Source organism: Haliotis rubra, unplaced genomic scaffold (assembly GCF_003918875.1).
Source record: "Haliotis rubra isolate DU_JTF1 unplaced genomic scaffold, ASM391887v1 Scf21, whole genome shotgun sequence".
Taxonomy (NCBI): Eukaryota; Metazoa; Mollusca; class Gastropoda; order Lepetellida; family Haliotidae; genus Haliotis; species Haliotis rubra.
Genome location: NW_025766114.1, coordinates 1,709,022 through 1,729,930, shown reverse-complemented (window position 1 = coordinate 1,729,930; position 20,909 = coordinate 1,709,022). Strand labels below are relative to the sequence as shown.

At 40.2% G+C, this 20,909-nt stretch overlaps 1 protein-coding gene and 1 long non-coding RNA gene across 2 annotated transcripts in view; one reads left to right on the top strand and one right to left on the bottom strand.

Annotated features, from left to right (window-relative positions):
* Nucleotides 1-20,909, top strand: part of LOC124276545 (protein MON2 homolog) — a 144,788-nt gene that overhangs the window by 109,463 nt on the left and 14,416 nt on the right. The gene's annotated exons all lie outside the window — the stretch shown is intronic.
* The window catches only part of LOC124276546, a 28,446-nt gene continuing 17,554 nt past the window's right edge, over nucleotides 10,018-20,909 (bottom strand). The window contains exons 3-4 of the long non-coding RNA XR_006898564.1: nucleotides 11,353-11,357; nucleotides 10,018-10,028 (exon numbers count right to left, since the gene is read on the bottom strand). This is a non-coding gene — a long non-coding RNA (uncharacterized LOC124276546). The remainder of the gene's footprint in view (nucleotides 10,029-11,352; nucleotides 11,358-20,909) is intronic.

Below are 20,909 nucleotides of genomic sequence, written 5' to 3'. Positions count from 1 at the left end.
AAAGCTTCTAAAATCCAAAACATGTCCATTTAGTCAAGAAAAGTAATTATATTTTCACTACAAACCAATAACGTTATGTCAACAATACTTTGACATGTAAACAATAGAATGACGTCATAGCTTGACGTCATAGTAACTCAGGTCAATATGACTTTTGGTCAGACCTGGGTTGGAGTCATGCTTATCTGTCGACGGTCACTTGACCGCCTCTAAACCAATCAGGTAGCCGGAAAAATATGCTTGCATAATAAATGAAAATATGGCAAAATGCCTTGGTTGAAAAGCATTATACAGTTGAAAAGCATTATACAGTGTTCCAGCATACATGTAATGCCATGCAGTCCCAATTAGCACACTGTTAGTACAGCACGTCAGTATCCGAGTGCTGTCAACGCAGCGTATCCATTTGTCAGGATCCTACTCCTCCTCAGGACCATTCTCAAGGCAGTGAACATGCTTATTATCAACTACACACTCCACAGCTGCCAGCAATGAGCACTTCTTATCACAGACAACATGGATACTTGTGTATGGCAGAGATCAGAGATCATCACCATCCATCACATAGTTATCGTACTTGTAGCAGTAGTTAGCTCTGTTGATAAGCCACTGCTGCAGCTTGTTGTCTTTACCAGGCTCATTGGCCCAACACTAAGCGATCCTAACAGATTGTTTACATTGGTACCACAGAGTTGTACTTTGGTACAGGGCTCTAGTTAGTTAAGTAATAACGCACCCTGTGTGTTCCGGAACTGGAATACTTATTTGGGTGACTTGGGTAATTAGCTCAAGGCTCTGAGTATGCATGTTGGAATGCGCAGGTTCTGTTGTTTGTTTACATTGGAGCTCTTGATCTTTCTGGAGTTGTTTATGGTCTGGTTTTATGGTGTTGATTCATATGAGTGCGTTGATGAAGTTGGCTTTGTGAAATTAAGTAAAGGAGTGTCGCGTTCAGATTGCCTGGCACGAGACCACTGGTTGATGTCTGGCAGGGATGACTGCTTGTTCTGTTATGGTGACTTTGTGAAGAAGTTGTGCTGGTGTAAAGAGAGCTTTCACAGTTTGTAATGATTGTTTTAACCTTTGGAGTTTTGCCGATTTCTGTTATATCTTAAAATATATTTACTTTTTTCGGATGGATCTTGAAATTTCTCTCCTTTGTAAAAAAAGCAAATTTTGTTGTTGTCATTTTTCAGATTCTTATAATATACTTTGACATTTAGACTTTAAGAATATAATATTTTGAAACTTTTTATGTTATGCAAATATAGGTTGGTCTCCTCCACGTACTCCTCCTTCCTCTACATGGCTGTCTGTTTCCACATAGCTCTCTTTGTCATGTCTCTCCTCTTCACATGGCTCTCACATCCACGTGGCTCTTTTCTCATCATGGCTCTCTTCTCATAATGACTCTCCTCCATGTGGCTCTCTCCTCATCAATTGTCTGGTCAAGACTCGATTATTTACAGACTGCCGCCATATAGCTGGAATATGTCTGAGTGCGGCGTAAAACTGAACTCACTCACTCACTCTCCTCATTATGGCTCTCCTCTTGTCGTGGCTCTCCTCAAAATGGCTCTCTCCTCATCATGACTCTATCCTCCACATGGCTCTCTTCTCATCATGACTCTCTACTTATCATGTCTCTATCCTCCACATGGCTCTCTTCTCATCATGGCTCTCTACTTATCATGTCTCTATCCTCCACATGGCTCTCTTCTCATCATGGCTTTCTACTCATCATGGCTCTATCCTCCACATGGCTCTCTTCTCATCATGGCTCTATCCTCCACATGTCTTTCCTCTCATCATGTCTCTATCCTCCAAATGGCTCTCTTTTCATCATGGCTCTATCCTCCAAATGGCTCTCTTCTCATCATGTCTCTATCCTCCACATGGTTCTCTACTTATCATGTCTCTATCCTCCACATGGCTCTCTTCTCATCATGACTCTCTTCTTATCTTTGCTCGACCTGCACATAGCTCTCTTCTCATCATGGCTCTCTACTTATCATGTCTCTATCCTCCACATGGCTCTCTTCTCATCATGACTCTCTTCTTATCGTGGCTCGACCCTGCACATAGCTCTCTTCTCATCATGGCTCTCTACTTATCATGTTTCTATCCTCCACATGGCTCTCTTTTCATCATGTCTCTATCCTCCACATGACTCTCTTCTTATCCTGGCTCGACCCTCCACATAGCTCTCTTCTCATCATGGCTCTCTACTTATCATGTCTCTATCCTCCACATAGCTCTCTTCTCATCATGGCTCTATCCTCCACATGTCTCTCTTCTTATCCTGGCTCGACCCTCCACATAGCTCTCTTCTCATCATGGCTCTCTTCTCATCATGTCTCTATCCTCCACATGTCTCTCTTCTTATCGTGGCTCGACCCTGCACATAGCTCTCTTCTCATCATGGCTCTCTACTTATCATGGCTCTATCCTCCACATGTCTCTCTTCTTATCGTGGCTCGACCCTGCACATAGCTCTCTTCTCATCATGGCTCTCTACTTATCATGTCTCTATCCTCCACATAGCTCTCTACTTATCATGTCTCTATCCTCCACATGGCTCTCTTCTCATCATGGCTCTATCCTCCACATGTCTCTCTTCTTATCGTGGCTCGATCCTGCACATAGCTCTCTTCTCATCATGGCTCTCTACTTATCATGGCTCTATCCTCCACATGTCTCTCTTCTTATCATGGCTCTATCCTCCACATAGCTCTCTTCTCATCATGGCTCTATCCTCCACATGTCTCTCTTCTCATCATGTCTCTATCCTTCACATGTCTCTCTTCTCATCATGGCTCTCTTCTCATCATGGCTCTATCCTCCACATGACTCTCTTCTTATCGTGGCTCGACCCTGCACATAGCTCTCTTCTCATCATGGCTCTCTACTTATCATGTCTCTATCCTCCACATGGCTCTCTTCTCATCATGGCTCTATCCTCCACATGGCTCTCTTCTCATCATGGCTCTATCCTCCACATGTCTCTCTTCTCATCATGGCTCTCTTCTCATCATGGCTCTATCCTCCACATGACTCTCTTCTTATCGTGGCTCGACCCTTCACATAGCTCTCTTCTCATCATGGCTCTCTACTTATCATGTCTCTATCCTCCACATGGCTCTCTTCTCATCATGGCTCTATCCTCCACATGTCTCTCTTCTCATCATGTCTCTATCCTCCACATGGCTCTCTTCTCATCATGGCTCTATCCTCCACATGACTCTCTTCTTATCGTGGCTCGACCCTGCACATAGCTCTCTTCTCATCATGGCTCTCTACTTATCATGTCTCTATCCTCCACATGGCTCTCTTCTCATCATGGCTCTATCCTCCACATGGCTCTCTTCTCATCATGGCTCTATCCTCCACATGGCTCTCTTCTCATCATGTCTCTATCCTCCACATGGCTCTCTTCTCATCATGGCTCTATCCTCCACATGGCTCTCTACTTATCATGTCTCTATCCTCCACATGGCTCTCTACTTATCATGTCTCTATCCTCCACATGGCTCTCTTCTCATCATGGCTCTATCCTCCACATGGCTCTCTTCTCGTCATGTCTCTATCCTCCACATGGCTCTCTACTTATCATGTCTCTATCCTCCACATGGCTCTCTTTTCATCATGGCTTGATGCTCCATATGGCTCTCTTCTCCTCACGCCAAAGACCAAGGTTCGATTCCCCATATGGGTACGTGTAAAGCCAATTTCTGGTGTCCCCCGCCGTGATATTGCTGGAATATTGCTAAAAGTGGCGTAACACTCAACTCACTCACTCTTCTCATCATCCCTCCCCCCACGCACGCGCGCACGCACGCATGCCACGCCACGCACACACACACACACACACACACACACACACACTTCTCTCCTCAACATGTTTCCCCTCTACATGGTTCTTGTGTTTTGTTTTCTGAATAGTAACATTTTGTGATGCAATCTATCAATGCTACCTTTTGATCAGTCCAGTGATGTCATCATATCCATACTTCATACAGCTCACGTGCTAATGGGGCGGTGGGGTAGCCTAGTAGTTAAAGTGTTTGCTCGTCACGCCGAAGACCCGGGTTTGATTCCCCACATGGGTACAATGTGTGAAGCCCATTTCTGGTGTCCCATGATATTGCTGGAATATTGCTAAAAGCGGCGTAAAACCATACTCACTCACTCACTCACCCACGTGCTAATGACTTTCAGGTATTAACAATATCATCTACCATAACGTCTTTTTCCGTGTCATTTTTGTTGTTATAAGTAAGAATAAAATTTAGTTTCAAGTCAGCCATTGAGAAGTCTGTTGTTGCTGATGAGAAGGGTCTCTCTGACAGTTGAAATCTAAAACCCTGAACCAAAGAATAGATGATTAGAGTTTTTTAAAGAAAAAAGAAAACACTGACTTCCAAGAGGCAGGTTATTGCCATGAAACTTCAAAATAGGCAACCTTTTATTGTCCGTTGTTTGAAGTGGCTCACCAATCTTTGAGACCCATGTTGAGAACAGATAGAAGAGAGCCTTTTCTTTTGAAGAGGAAGTGTTTTGCCATATTTGACAATTCATAGGGCTAAGGACCACCCGATGGAAATTGGTATCTCAGAATGAGTTTTTGTAGAAGCATACTCCCAGTCTCACAGACAATCAAAGACAGAAGATAGTGTCTGGCATTTTGTGTCTTAAGAATGTCTTATTTTTAAAGACAATCATTGCAGAAGTATGTAAGCACATATCTATTCTAGTATCAAGATAGTTTTGCTTTCATTGCTGGTGAACAAATTCAGTATGTTGTGAAATGTATCTGATCATGCATGGACCCGTGAAGGTCCGGGTTAGAATGAACCTTCAGTAACCCATGCTTGTCGTAAGAGGCGACTAGCAGGATCGGGTGGTCAGGCTCGCTGACTTGGTTGACATATGTCATCGGTTCTCAGTTGCACAGATCAATGCTCATGCTGTTGATCACTGGATTGTCTGGTCCAGACTCGATTATTTACAGATCGTCGCCATATAGCTGGAATATTGCTCACTCACTCACTAACCTTGGACTGTTTTACCATTAATCTTAAATCACTGTCTATCTTTACATGTTCTGCAGCTTCTCAGGTAAAATATGGAATGTTCTAAATTTCATTTGGAAGCCCTTGTGAAGAGTTTTGCATGCAAGACACAGACATGACTGTGGTTCGATTCCCCACATGGGCACAATGTGTGAAGCCCATTTCTGGTGCCCCCCCGCCGTGATATTGCTAAAAGTGGCATATAACCATAGTCAGTCAGAAATTGGTTTGTCAGGATCTGTGCGACACAAGCATCACTTGGGGCTTTCTTCTTGTGTTCAGCTTACACACCTATAAGAATGAAGTACAGTTAAAAACAGAATTAAACCCAACTCAAACATTGTGAAACCACAACAGACAGTTTTGGTTTTATCACATTTCATCAATTAATAATAAAGATAAAAGTATACTGAAAGAAACAAATAAAGGAACACAGGACAATTTAAACGTTCCTTTAATATTTTCCAGTTTACATCACCAGCTTTGAATAGCACTGTGGGCGGAAATCTGAGAATAAATAAAGGAACACTGCCATGAAGTGGTGTTCCTTTATTTTTTCCCCTCTATATATACTCATGGAATTTCATGAAAGTGCAAGTGTTCCTTTATTCTTTTCGAGGTTTCTTCACAAGCTTTGTATTGCACTGTGGGTGAAATTCTGGAAAAGAATAAGGGAACCCTTGTACTTTCATGTGTTCCCTTATTAGTTTCCATGAGTATATTATGATAATTTATTAAACAAAGTAAGACATACATTGGTTTGTTATCAGTAAAATGTGCAATAATCATGAATGTAACATGAAACATCATGTGTCACCACCTTGGTTCTGTTAATAATAATAATTCATTTTTATAGGACCTAGTATCCATCTGACTAGTTGCTCACTGGACGCTGTAATCACAAACTGATTATAATTACCCCAGATAACCCAAGCTGCCTGTGAGGCGCTAGATGGTTAATTAAAAAGTCACATGACTTATCTCACTGGGTACCCATTTTCTGCTGGGTGAACACAGGCAATTTTCAACAAACTCACTTGCCTAAAGTGAGACCAAATGTATCACATGTGCTTCGTTGTGGGGCAGGACTGAAGTCCTAGAAACTCTCATGAGTCAAGCTGCCAAACATGGTCACCAATCCAAGGACTCTGTGAGGTTTATTTTGCTTAACTTCAACTGATTCGTGACCTGAGCTCTACACACAGGACCACACCTTTGTGCTCAGTTAGTCTTGTGTAGTTGGAATGTAGCGATGAATGTATCTTGTGTGCAGTGCCGCTGTCTGCCTGTCTCCGAGTTATAGCTCTATCTCTTTCTGCCAAGTTGTTCTTGGAGCTGGTAGCCTTTATCTGAAGTTAGTGAGAAACTCATTATCCACCTGAAGAAGGGGAAAGAACTAGCTCAGAAATGTTGTGAAAAATATATCAAGAAGTTGTTATCCATAATATTTGTCTTGTATTACTACACCAACTTGAAGACGCCTATGCCTATTCCTTTGAAGAAGTTTTGAGCTCATTGTATGTCAGGCAAATGGGCACAGATAATCAATAATTTGTACATATCAAAGTTAGCACCCATCACCCCACATTCAGCACCCTTTACCCATCACCCCACATTCAGCATCCCACATTCAGCACCCTTTACCCATCACCCCACATTCAGCACCCTTTACCCATCACCCATCATTCAGCACCCTTTACCCATCACCCCACATTCAGCATCCCACATTCAGCACCCTTTACCCATCACCCCACATTCAGCATCCCACATCCTTCACCCCTTACTGCTGATCCAAGACCCCCCTCACCCTACATCCCATGTTCACAACCTCATTCTCCACACCCCACACCCCACACCATTCCCAAAACCACCCAGCCTTCAGGAATTGTCCCTAACATTTACATGATCGCTACCAGTTGAGTGATAATCTTTCAAGGACTGGGTATGTCCATTTGAAGTATATCCTTGTTGAGATCAACCCTTGCTGTCTTCAGGCCACAGACAGTAAATCAGTGTCTTTGTCATTAAATATTTCTGTTTGTGGGATCTGAAAAGTTTGATGATTAGATGATTTTTCAAAAGTGTGGTATTTAGAAGCAAATGAACTATACAAGAGACAACAATGCTATATCAAGAACGGGAAACCTGAATTACAAATGTCAAAAGGTGGGATTAATTTTTGCCTATGTTGATCATTTTGAAAGTACCATGTCTGCCACAGAGAGGTCACCTTGCCTACATTGCTTCAGATTACCAACATTGTAGTTTTAATGGGTTTTCTTGTTTGATTTTTTGTAATTTCATTAAAACATCAAACCTCTTATATGACGATTGCAAACATTTTTTTTCTCTATTTGGCGAAACTTAATGTCAGAAACAATATCTTTTGGGCTATTATCTTGAAAAAACAACTTATAAAATACAACTAAAATGTTGTTTGTTCACTGAATAACATTATACAATCTAAACACAGACACCTGTGCTCGCCGATTTCGAAATGCTGGTCTAAATAAACAGCATTAAAAACCTTGCGATCTGATTGGTGAAATCTTGTTTGGAGGAGGAGGAAGTTGATCATCGTATGGAGAGGATGCAGGCTCCATTGGAGAGACACTAGAATCTTGGTTGAGGCACCTGCAAGTCAAAATATATTCCTCTTACAACACATAGACCATCACTTTGGTCTTTTTATCTTGATAGCAGATTGTCTATTATCATGAATTTTAGTCAAAGTGAGCGCAGAAAAATTAAGAAAGGCCAATTAGTTATAATTGTTTGAAAAAAAAGGTTTCTGCCTGACACGAACCTTCCTTCATGTTGCCAAAGTAAGCAAATATTTTATATTTGTCATCTTTCCTAATTTTTAGCTCTTAGTAACTTGCAAGTAGGTTTGTGTAGAAGTGTAGAAATGTGAAATTGTGAACATGAACCAAGAAATAAAGATTTGAATTCTTCGTCTGGAGACCTGAATTTTTGCCATGAGTTCACTGACATTGCTGAACTCACGCCCAGAATGAACATCTTTCAAGATGTTTTGTGGTAGACTGGTGGAGGACTTTTCCAAATTTGATGCATCTGTGACAAAATGATCTCTGAAACAATTGTAACTTGTTTGTCACAGTGGGACACGATTGACAGATTTCGTGAACACCTGGTGTTGTTACATTTTCTTAGTGATTATTGAACACATGCTAATGACATGGTTGGAATAGTTTAATAGACAATAGAGATTTCTTATGATTGTGGAATATTGAACAATGCTGATGACATGGCTAGTTTATTAGCTTAGTTTAACAGACGATAGACATTTCTTATGATTGTGGATTATTGAACACATGCCGACGACATGTTTGGAATAGTTTAATAGACAATAGAGATTTCTTATGACTGTGGATTATTGAACACATGCTGATGACATGTTTGGAATAGTTTAATAGACAATAGAGATTTCGTATGATTGTGGATTATTGAACAATGCTGATGACATGGCTGGTTAGTTTAACAGACGATAGAGATTTCTTATGATTGTGGATTATTGAACAATGCTGATGACATGGCTAGTTAGTTTAACAGACGATAGAGATTTCTTATGATTGTGGATTATTGAACACATGCTGATGACATGGTTGGAATCTTCAATAGATGATAGAGATATCTTATGATTGTGGATTATTGAACACATGCTGATGACATGGTTGGAATCGTTCAATAGATGATAGAGATTTCTTATGATTGTGGATTATTGAACACATGCTGATGACATGTTTGGAATAGTTTGATAGAAGATAGAGATTTCTTATGATTGTGGATTATTGAACACATGCTGATGACATGGTTGGAATCGTTCAATAGATGATAGAGATTTCTTATGATTGTGGATTATTGAACACATGCTGATGACATGGTTGGAATCGTTCAATAGATGATAGAGATTTCTTATGATTGTGGATTATTGAACACATGCTGATGACATGGTTGGAATCGTTCAATAGATGATAGAGATATCTTATGATTGTGGATTATTGAACACATGCTGATGACGTGGTTGGAATCTTCAATAGATGATAGAGATTTCTTATGATTGTGGATTATTGAACACATGCTGATGACGTGGTTGGAATCTTCAATAGATGATAGAGATTTCTTATGATTGTGGATTATTGAACACATGCTGATGACATGGTTGGAATCGTTCAATAGATGATAGAGATTTCTTACGATTGTTGAAAGTGTTTAGTGTCACCAAGTTTATACATGGATGAAGACCTTTTTTTTAAATACTTTTGTGTATTTAGTAACATATTGTTGCTCATTGTATATACATGAAAATGTGTCAAATGAAAATGAGAACTTTGAACAGATCATGATGAAAAACACAGAACATTTCTGCAGACAGTGATGGAATTGAAGAAAGGTGACGATGAGGTGTTGGTTTTTGTGAAACATAACATTTTTCATTCACCAGGACGTTCCTGCCAGTAGGCGTAGGGTTTTTTTTGTAATCAAAGGAAGATAAATTGGTATAATCTGCAATGAAATATAGTGCTGCTTTTTGTTCAGAAAAAATATAATGGCTTCGAGTTTTTAGGTATGTAGCAGTTAAATACTTTGTCATTGATCAATTCAACACAGAATTGTTCTTTGAATAAAACATAGTAATTATAGGCGTAAAAATTCACTCTGGATTATGGTTGCCTTATTCCTGTGGATGCCACAGACACATACAGAATGGAAATGAAAATTTTAACTAAGTCATAGCTATCTCTAGTGGTATGCTAAAAGAGTTATGCAGTTATCTCCCTTAGCTGTGACGTCACAGCATAGTTGTTGAAAACCTCTCATAATTTTTCTGTATGGACAACACAGAAGACGTGTTTACAGAGTGGAAATGTTTTCAAGACTTTCTTCGAATTTTCAAAGAACTACAAGACTCCCAGTCAGTAGTGGTTGATGTTTCTGACCATCGCATTCTATACTTTGTACATATTGCTTGTGTTTTTTCTACTTTATTGAACTCTACTTTTCCCGCCAAAAATCATAATGTCACAAGCCCGTATCTGCACGTGTTTGTATGTCAAACTTTCTTGGCTGATTTGGATCCCTTTTTTTCTATGTGCCTCATGCTTCAAGGGTCCTCCCTGCACTTTTTATAACGATGTTCATTGTGTATATAACTTTCAAGATGATTGGATTAAAGGGGACACCCCGTATTCATCTACAAAAAATATAACACACTTTGGGTACTCGAGTCCACAGCACTCTGTTACCCTCCTGAGGTAGCCACGGTTCGTTTACTGTCTCCACAGCTCTTCCCGCTGCTCAAGTACCCGTTCAGCTTCACCAATTTTCCATGTAGTCCGTGTTCCCAATGGCTATCGTCCCATGGCCACGGCTACTCAGTCTGTTATTCTGTTGGCGTCAACGGGACAAACACAGACACAGTGGGCTATCCATCCAACCCCCCAGACGAGACCACGGGGTCGAGGTCTGTCGGACTGGTTCATACTGGCGTCAGGCATGGTTCCATGACTTCGGACCTTCCCGTCCCGCCACCCCCCTATGCTGGGGACCCAAGGGATCCCTCAGCCATGCGGATCTTCCAGCCACCGACCTACCGGCCAGAGACCCTCTTATTGAATTGGAAAATCCACCGATCATCCCTATTTTCCCGGATCTCTCGGAGCCTGATCCTCAAGGGGTGTATTCCCTTACGGCCGCCAAATTAACGGCTACGGGAGACACAGGCTTAACGGCTGTCCACCAGCAGATTTGCCACTGCTGGTCGGTGGGCTGGCATCACGGGATACGTCTCGGATCAGGTTGACACAGATGTCGACAAGGTCGACGGACGGCAATCATTTTTTGCCCGCATGGTGGGGTCGTAGCCGCGAAAGCTCAATGGCAGTGGCAGTGGTTGCGGCACGCTCCCGGGGTCGTAAGCCGTATAACTCGTATAACGCCGGCAAGAGCCATAGTCTAGTGTCTATATCCAGAGACAGTTGGGATGCTCTATAGTCTGTATCCGGGAAGTCAAGTATCAACCAAAGGAGTGAGCGAGTTAAGTTTTCATGCCTCATTGAGCAATATTCCAGTTTATGGCGGCGGCCTGTAATTAATCAAGTCTGGACCAGACAATCCAGTGATCAACTTGAGCATCGATCTACACACTTGGTGAGGTGAGGTGAAATTGAGTGTAACGTCGTACTTGAGAATATTTCGCTCATATGACGACGTGCATGCATGTGTATGTGTATGTGTGGCTGTTTGTACTAGCCCAGACTTAAGCTGGTTTTATAGTGCTAACCCACTGAGATACCATGCCGTAGTGAAGCATGAATACCCCACTCAGACACATTATACTGACTCCGAGCCGACCAGTCCTTGTTGTACCCATTAATGCCGAGCGCCAGGCAGGGACCAACAAGTACCATATTTTAACGTCTTTTGGTATGACGCGTTCGGGGATTGAACCCGAGACCTTCCGCTCTCCGTGCGGACGCTCTAACCACTACACCACGGAGGCGATCGGTTGTGAAAGAAATTTTGAAGGTAAATAAGTGTTTTTCGGGCCTTTCAGCATTGGGATTTGGCAGTATGATCTTGGACATCAAGCAGATAATGAATAGAAGGCAGATAATGTGCACAATGTGTCTTAGGCAACAATGTCATGCTGTGTTGTGTTTTCACATTGAGACAACAGTAGAACTTGGTATGTGCTCCAGTCATAGTGGGTGGTAGAGATCCAGCTGAGAAACAATGCCTGGCTTAAATGCAGTTGAAAGGGGGATGGTAACCGGAATGTTGCAAGCAGCACACTGACAGATACACCTTGTGTTGTTTCCAGTTAACTATGACCAGATGACAGTAAGCAGGTCCTTATTGACAGAGTAACATCACTCTTGGTCATCCCTGATCTGAGTCCTTGTACATCTTCATCACTTTGCTGGAGGGCAATGATGGGCCGCTTGTCTCAGGTGTGGCAATTGATGAGCACAGTTGCTTCCCTTGAGCATGCTAGAAATCTATGAATGTAGGTCTGAATCCTGGTTGTTCTGAATACGACTAAGGTTGTCAGCAGCATGCCCAATCTTGTGTTTCTGTATCTTTTCTTCAACCCATGGAGATCCAGGTTAGAATTGATCTTCAGTAACAGATGCTCGTTGTAAGAGGCAACGAACGGGATCGGGTGGTCAGGCTCGCTGACTTGGTTGACACGTATCATCGTATCCCAGTCACGTAGATTGATGCTCATGTTGTTGATCACTGGATTGTCTGGTCCAGAGTTGTTTATTTACAGACTGCCATCATATAGCTAGAGTGGGGTGTTAAACACTGGCCACACCAAATTTACCTGATTACCTGAGTGCAGCATTAAACAACAAGCCAACCAATGTTTTCAACCCAAAATGGTTGCCAGGGTAGTGATTCTCTCAGTCTGAATTTCCCATCTGACTGGGGCTCCTTTTCAATTTAAATGGATTTATTTGTTACTGTCAAAATTATTATAATCAGAGACTAAGCATTACAGTCCATTTGGCTCAAAAGCGGACCGATGAATTGCAATTTTACTCGAAAACTAATAAACATAACATACTCAATGAAACGCTGATCATAATCAAAACATCATACCAACTCTTTGAGGTTTTTGCAGAATTTTTGTCCTAAAAATAATAAAGTTGTTTAACAAACTATCATTAAAATATTGACACAGTTCACTGTTTGTTACGAAGGAGGAGTGCAGAGAAAGGGACAGCCAGGTGTTCGAGAAACACGTTCACAGACAAAGGATGAACCTTTGTGCAGTCTCAAGGAAAGGACAAATAGTGAACCAATATTTTAATGATAGATGTTCTATGAAAACACAGAGTTGGTATGATGTTTTGATTAGATCCAGAGTATTTTATGTTTATTAGTTAGTTAGATTGCAATTCTTATAGTCTATGAAAACCCATGAAGATCCAGGTATTGGTCTTCAGCATTGATGCTTTTGTAAGAGGCATCTAACAGGTTCAGGTGGTTTTGGTTGACACATCATCATATCTCGATTGCGTGGATTGATGCTCATGCTGTTGATCACTGGATTGTCTGGTCCAGTCTCAATCATTTATAGGCTGCCACCATATAGCTGTAACATTGCTGAGTGGAGTGTTAATCAACAAACTATCATTTATACTGAAAAGCCCCACAGTCAGATGGAATAATCAGATCCTGAACCTGTTGAAAATACAGGCTTTCATCGTTTAGGACTGTGACATGCTAACTAGGAAAAGTCTTTGTTTCTAAGATTGGAATGTTCTCACACGTTAACCAGATCAGAATTGGACAAAGAAACCATCTTTATGTGAGTGAGTGAGTGAGTTTAGCTTTATTCCGCACTCAGCAATATTCCAGCTATATGGCAGTGGTCTGTAAATAAGGAGTCTGGAACAGACAATCCAGTGATCAACAGCATTAGCATCAATCTGCGTAATTGGGATAGGATGTGTCAGCGAGCATGACCACCTGATCCCATTAGTCGACTCTTACGACAAGCATGGGTTACTGAAGATCAATTCTAACCTGGGTCTTCACGGGTAAACCATCTTTCAAGAGAGGTGGCATGTCAGAACCATTGGCCGTGTAGCAGGTCCAGCATCGTGCTATTTCTGGCATTCCATGCCAAACATTTGAATAATGGCTTAAAAAGACGTAAAAATGGCTGACATTTTGACACTGAATGTCTGCAATGGACGGATCAGGTAGGTAATTTGAGTGAGGAATTGATAGCCTGTCAATACCTAGATATCCTATGGTTGCTAGCTTATAACAATGAAATTGGAATCAGTGGCTTGCCAAGGAGATTCCAGGTCTTTATTTGGCACCATCATGTCTGTTTGCAGAGTCTCTGGAAATTGCTTCCTGAGAATCCCTTTCTCAGACAATGCCGTCCAAGTCGTTGTAATTATTGTAGTATGCATAATAACGCTAATTAAGTAATAAGGAGATTTTGACTGGCTGTGACCCAGTTACCTCGTGACGGTGGACGACAGACTTGTGGATGTGGCTTTTCGAAAATATTGGGCTTGTTTTAAAGAAAAATATTTTTGCACAATAAGGGAATGGCAGGTACTGGCAGTACCACATGACATAATTACCCTTTTTGTGAACACCTGGTTCCATCACTGATTTTTATTAATCCATTTGAATAATTTTCACCTCAATTTTGCCATTTATCCACAATAAAATCTCTGATAATCGAGTCTTGTTATTCACTATCATACATGTTTTATATTTTGATGAAACAAATTAGCATTCACTTTTGATTCTGGGTCTGAACCTGTGAAGGTTGTTAGGCTTAATGAAATGATTGGTCAAGTTCTGTAAAGTGGCTGATTCCCATAACATCTTTAGATTTTTATTTATAATTTCAGACCCATTGAGCCTGGTACAAACTTTCTTATTTACAAACCCGTGAAGATCCGGGTTAGAATATTGATCTTCAGTAACCCATGCTTGTCGTAAGACTTGGTTGACACATGTCATCGATTCCCCATTGCGTAGATCGATGATCATGCTGTTGATCACTGGATTGTCTGGTCCAGACTCGATTATTTACAGACTGCCACCATTTAGCTGGAGTGTTGCTGAGTGTGGCATAAAACTAAACTCACTCACTTATTAACTCTTATTTACAATCACCAGCATATAGTTTTAATATTGCTGAATTGGCATAAAAAATCCCAAAATTATGAATTGAAAGAAATGTTATCTTTTGCATATTTTTAAAAATTCAGGAGAGCTTCAGAGTGTCTCAGTTGTCTCTGTTTAAAAAATGTCCTTGTTTTGGAACTGGGGCAAACCTGTAGACTTAATGACCCTATCGGGAGATTTGGTCTTTTTCATGCTGAGTAGATAGAAATGATATCCCCTGAGGCGATAATAATCTGATTTCTTCTCAGACCATGCAATAACAGCATTAACAGGACAGCGCATTGTACTTTCACCTGGGGCAGGAAGCAGGTCAAGTGGATGTTTGCTTTTGGTTGATATTTATTGTGCTTGTTACCATGGAACGATTGTGTTTTTTTATATCTTACATTAAATGTATTCTTGTACAGGTGTTAAATTGTTTGGACATATCTTTAGCTGGCATTACTTGAAACAAGTAAGTTTGTTGTTAAACACAGCAGTATTCCAGCTACATGATGGCCATTTATAGATAAGGGTTAGACCAGACGATCCAGTGATTGAGATCATGAACATCCATCCATGTTTTCAGGATACAGTGACATGCATCAGTGTGAATTAGCTGCCTCCTGTGCAGGTCATGGTTAGAGGATGTGCGTGCGTGCGTGCGTGCGTGTGTGCGTGGCCTAATGGTCAAAGTGTCAGCTGAAGACCCGGGTTCTACTCCCCACATGGGTACAATGTGTGAAGCCCATTTCTGGTGTCCCCCGCCATAATATTGCTAGAATATTGCTAAAATGAATGAATGAACTCCCACAATATCTGAGATCTAACCACGACCTGGACCCATTCAAATCACAGCTAAAGACTTACTACTTCTGTGAAGCATACAACAATTAACTTTCCGTCAGAGTCACAAGCGCTGCAGATCAGTTTATTCTGAAATTTGTTTGAAACTCATTCCAATTTTCAATATTGCCAGCAACAGCAGCCATGTTTAAAAATATATCAATAGTCAATACTTGAAGAAGTGAGCTTTTCTCATGGTCTGCTATTCTTGTGTCCGTCGGCGTCTGTTGACATCTTCTCTTCACAAGACAGTGGACAAGCTGAAACTTTTCATGCTTGTTTCCACTTAAAAGAACTACACCTTTTCCAAGTGGGTTGAATCCAATTTTCAAGATGGCCCCTGAAGCCACCATATTGAAAAAGCTTTTTGTCTGTGTTTCTTGGTCCCATATTTGTAAAAAACTGTTCTAACATTTGGTATGTAATTGGCTATTTGTAGGATAAATTGTTTTGTTGTTTTTTTTCACAATGTTTTTGTATTTTGACTCTGCTTTGACCATGCTCTTAAATTTTCTCAGTGCATATTGGTTTTTCCTTATGATTCTAGTGTTGTCTACATATAAAGGTCAGCTACAGTGCTATACAGTTGGTTTATGGTTTTATGCAAAATGGTCCAAAGCACCAGAATCAGCTGTGCAAATGTGCTTCCTTTGGGAATACCAGAAACATATGTTCTTGAGCTAGAGTTCCTGTTTGCCTCTGTTATGTTCGAATGTGGGTTCAAATCCTGGTTCAACTGGATCTTCTTGGCCGGTCAGCACCATACCCATTGTCCATCTGTTTCAGATGGGTTAGAATGAACAGTTTTAGAATTTGATATTACACAAGCCATTTAGAAAGTGGTCAAATGTAACATATGTTATATTTGGGATAGTACAAATTCCAGTACTTTTGGGGTTGAGTCCCATCCGGGATTCGAACCCACACCCTCAGAGTCAGGCACCTAATTGCCAGCACACAAAGTCAGCCGCCTAACCCGCTCAGCCACTGCAACTTCCACAAAAATGTGTAATCGTAGCTTTCGGCTGTGGGAGCCGTGCCAATTTACATTTATCAGAGGGGTACACAAAGTCCGCAGTCTAGACTACCAGTTGTCTGACTTCCATTTTTGTGGAAGTTGCGGTGGCTGAGCGGGTTAGGCGCCTGACTTTTTGTTCTGGTGATTTGGTGCCTTCTTTGTGCCTGACTCATCCTAAAAAGTACTAGAATTTGTACTTTACTAAGAAAGTGTAACCCCAAATATAACATATGTTACAGTTTGAGAATTTATTGCTTAGAACATGTGATTACATACCTTACTGAACTCTGACACCATAAGTAAGACAGTGTTGTTCCTGGTTATTTTTTGGGTGGCTCCATTAGACTCAAAGACATTAATAGTTCCCAGCTTAAAAAATGGGTGCCAAACTAACTCAAGGCCCATGGCAGTGATTGAATACAGATAAAGTTAAAAATCGATATAAACCTTCCTCAACTAAAATGAATCTTTAAATCTTGCACAAGAAGACTGAGAGGTATATGGGAATTTTAAAATTGTACCATTTAAATCACTAGGTATGGAAATTAAGTTTCAGTGGTACATGTGCTGAACAGTCTTTGTACTGTGAGTGCATTCTGTATTTAATGTCCAGTAAATCCCAAAATAAGTAACTTAATGCTATTGTTCTATCCTGCCCACATGGCCTGGCTGTCACTGTCCACCTTCGCTAAGATTGAACTTAGTGACTAAGGTTAAGATAACCTTTACAAAAATGTACGTCCGTTGCAAAAAACTACCTTTGGTCAACTTTTTTTTTTTCTTTTTTTTTTTTATGATGGTATATATTTATTGAAAACTGAAGACTAGTGATGGTGATGGTAACTATTTAGTTGTACTTGATGAACAATAATCTAATGTGACTACAAGCAACTTTTTATTTTATTTGTTCATTTTATTTTTTTTATTTATTTCATTTTTTTATTATTATTTTGGGGTGGGGTTGTCAACCTGAACGTTGGAAGGATACTGAGAAGCAACCTTAGCTAAAGCCTAAGGTGAAAACTTGGGGAGATACGGTAATCTTAGCACTAAGGTTGTTTTGTACAATAGCACCCTGCTTGATAAATGTAGTGAGTGAGTATGGTTTTATGCCACTTTTAGCAATATTGTAGCAATATCATGACGGGGGACAGCAGAAATGGGCTTCAAACATTGTACCCATGTTGGGAATCGAACCTGGGTCTTCAGCATTACAAGCCAACACTTTAACCACTAGGCTGCCCCCACCGACCCGATAAAGGTAATTGCATCTGTACCAAAGCATCACATTGAAAGAATAATAAAAGTGCAAAACCAATACCTTGAACAACCAGCGATAGATATACTTCTCTCAGTTTGAGGATAGAAATACCTGCAAGCTCATTAGCTGTCCGATTCCAAAGGCACACTGTAGATATCCTTATTTGCCCAATACAACTAAATGAATGTGATGTTGTAAGAGAGTCAAGTACCTTTGCCAGCTGCCAGACGATGAAAGCTTTCATGTACAGAGAAATGTGCATTAAGTAACAAACCTACATATGGTTTCTGTTTAATTAATCATGTGATGCTAATCAAAAGTGACTTCCAAGCTTCACGCCTTTGCCTGCTCTCTCACAGAGATTCTTTCATGAAGCTTTCACACATTCCCAATGACATTCTAGAAGTATTTATTTAGCTTTCTGTTTTGATAACTGATTTTATTGTCATTTGACAGAGTGTGAAGAAGTCGGGGAAAGTTTGTGGGCCTGTTTTGCTTCTAGCTGTGAAAGGATGTGATGTTCTGCATATTGAGTTCCGCTTTCCGCATTAGAAGTATGTGCCCACAAGACTGGAAATAAACCTTTTGAAGTTTGAGGGTTCTGATAAAACAGTCCCTCAATAATGAATATTGTATTCTTTAAATGCTATTTGAGTTGATATTTTTTTGTTACAGGTGGAAGAGCTTAGTTAAATTTAATCTGGAATGATATTGTTATGAACAAAGCCCCAATATTTGGGGGTTAGAATACACAGTCATATATAGTGAATGTTTTATTTTTTAATGCTGTTGAAGCTTATATTTCTTGTTTCAGTTGGAAGAGTCAACTTAGATGTAATGTCAGGATATTGTTATAAACAAATCATACATTTACGTTTGTGTGCAGATGAACTTTATTGTTCCAAGCTGAAAATATTGAGCCAGAATTTAAAAGAATCGTTTTACTTCTCAAAAGAATTTTAACAACAGCTGATTCTTTGTATTCTGTTAGTACATATTGTCAATCCGTCATGGTATCAATCAGGCGTATAAAGCGTTCTCGTCACAACAAAGACCAGGGTTCAATTCCCTACATGGGTACAATGTGTGAAGCCCATTTCTGGTGTCCCCCGCCGTGATATTGCTGGAATATTGCTAAAAGCAGCGTAAAACCCAACTCACTCACTCACTCTTTGGCGTAACGAGCGAACGCTTTAACCACCAGGCTACCCCACCACCCTAGTATTCTTTGTGAGAAAAAAGAAGAAACGAACAAAATATGAACCTTTGATAAGTACAGGAGACAATACAAAAGGTCTAGAATTCTGGTGTTGTCCAGTCCCTTAACATATAATCACATTTAGATTGTCAAAGACAACTAATTTTAACTTTCCTAATTCAGCGCGCCTACCAATAGGTATGAATATTCTTGCAGTGTATCGTTGTTTGATCTTGGTCCACGTAATATTCAGGAAACATCAAAATGGGCTCCGTACCTGTGATCTACAGTCTACACAGTCAGACTCATTCTACACGAGTGTTTTGTGTTGGTTGCTGATGATGTTCTCATGGAAATACTGGACTTTGGTTACTAAAAAACATACATAGAATAAACGTGGATTAAGTGACAAAATTATATTCTAGAATTTTTTCAGAGTTCTTTTTTTTCAGTATATGTTATATAAAATGTATAGATGTGACAATGAATTCACATCTACCACAAAGTGATGTTTGATACCCATTAAACCCGCAAACCTGTAATTAGACATGTTAATACCAACTTGAGACATCTCACTTTGTGGCAGTTAGTGTCACTGACAACTGGCTCAGTACTCCAGTACTGAAGTGGCTGTTCTGGGTGAGGATTCAACATCGTTAAATATAACTTGACTAATGTTGTCTGTAGGTGGGGTAGCCTAATGGTTAAAGCGTTGGCTCGTTACGCCGAAGACCAGGGTTCGAATCCCCACATGGGTACAATGTGTGAAGCCCATTTCTGGTGTCCCCCGCCGTGATGTTGCTGGAATATTGCTAAAAGCGGCGTAAAACCAAACTCAGTCAGTCAGTCTGTAAAATAAATATCAACATAAATGTCTGTAAATGTATGTGTTTCATCCAAGATGGCAAGCATTTCCGAGATAAACTTTATTATTCCAAGCTGAAAATTATGAGCCAGAATTTAAAAGAATCTTTTTACTTCTCAAAAGAATTTTAACAACAGCTGATTCTTTGTATTCTGTTAGTACATATTGTCAATCCGTCATGGTATCAATCATGACATATTTTTTAAGAAGGAAAATGATTTATCTTTTCAACACATACGTACAGATCTAATATCGTACTTGCCCACTTGCTGTTTAAAAACACTTTACTTCTAGCCTCACTAACATCTGAAAACATGACTGCAAATGAATAATTAATCAAACAAAACAATGCAAAAAACACAGATTTCTCTTTCTGTTGTAGTACGATATATAATATTCTATTGTTTGTGTAAATACTGGAATATACCATTACATATTCATATACGTTGCAGGCTGGAGTTGACTCTTGGTACAAGTACTGTGCCCTTAAAGTACACAACAGTTTAAATTTATTTTCAATGGCAACAAAATTCAACATAAACTGTAACCTTCTCATCTGTCCATCTAAACTGTGAAGATCCGGGTTAGAATTGGTCTTCAGCAACCAATACTTGTCATAAGAGCCGACTAACGGGATCAGGTGGACAGGCTTGGTTGACTCATGTCATCTTATCCCAATTGTGTTTATTGATGCTCATTCCATTGATCACTAGGTTGTTTGGTCCAGACTCAATTATTTACAGACTACTGACTTGTAGCAGGAATTGCTGAGAGCAGGATTAAACAACAAACAAACAAACAAAGATCTACCCAACTAAACATGGTTACATTCCTAATGGGGCTGAAGTCCAACTGCCAACAACCTGATCCTGCCGACAGCACGTTACAGATTCTTCATGATGAACTTTAAGTGTTATTTGAATCAATGATGCCTATGTACGATTTTTCACATCACTTAACATACAATGGAAGAGCCATGG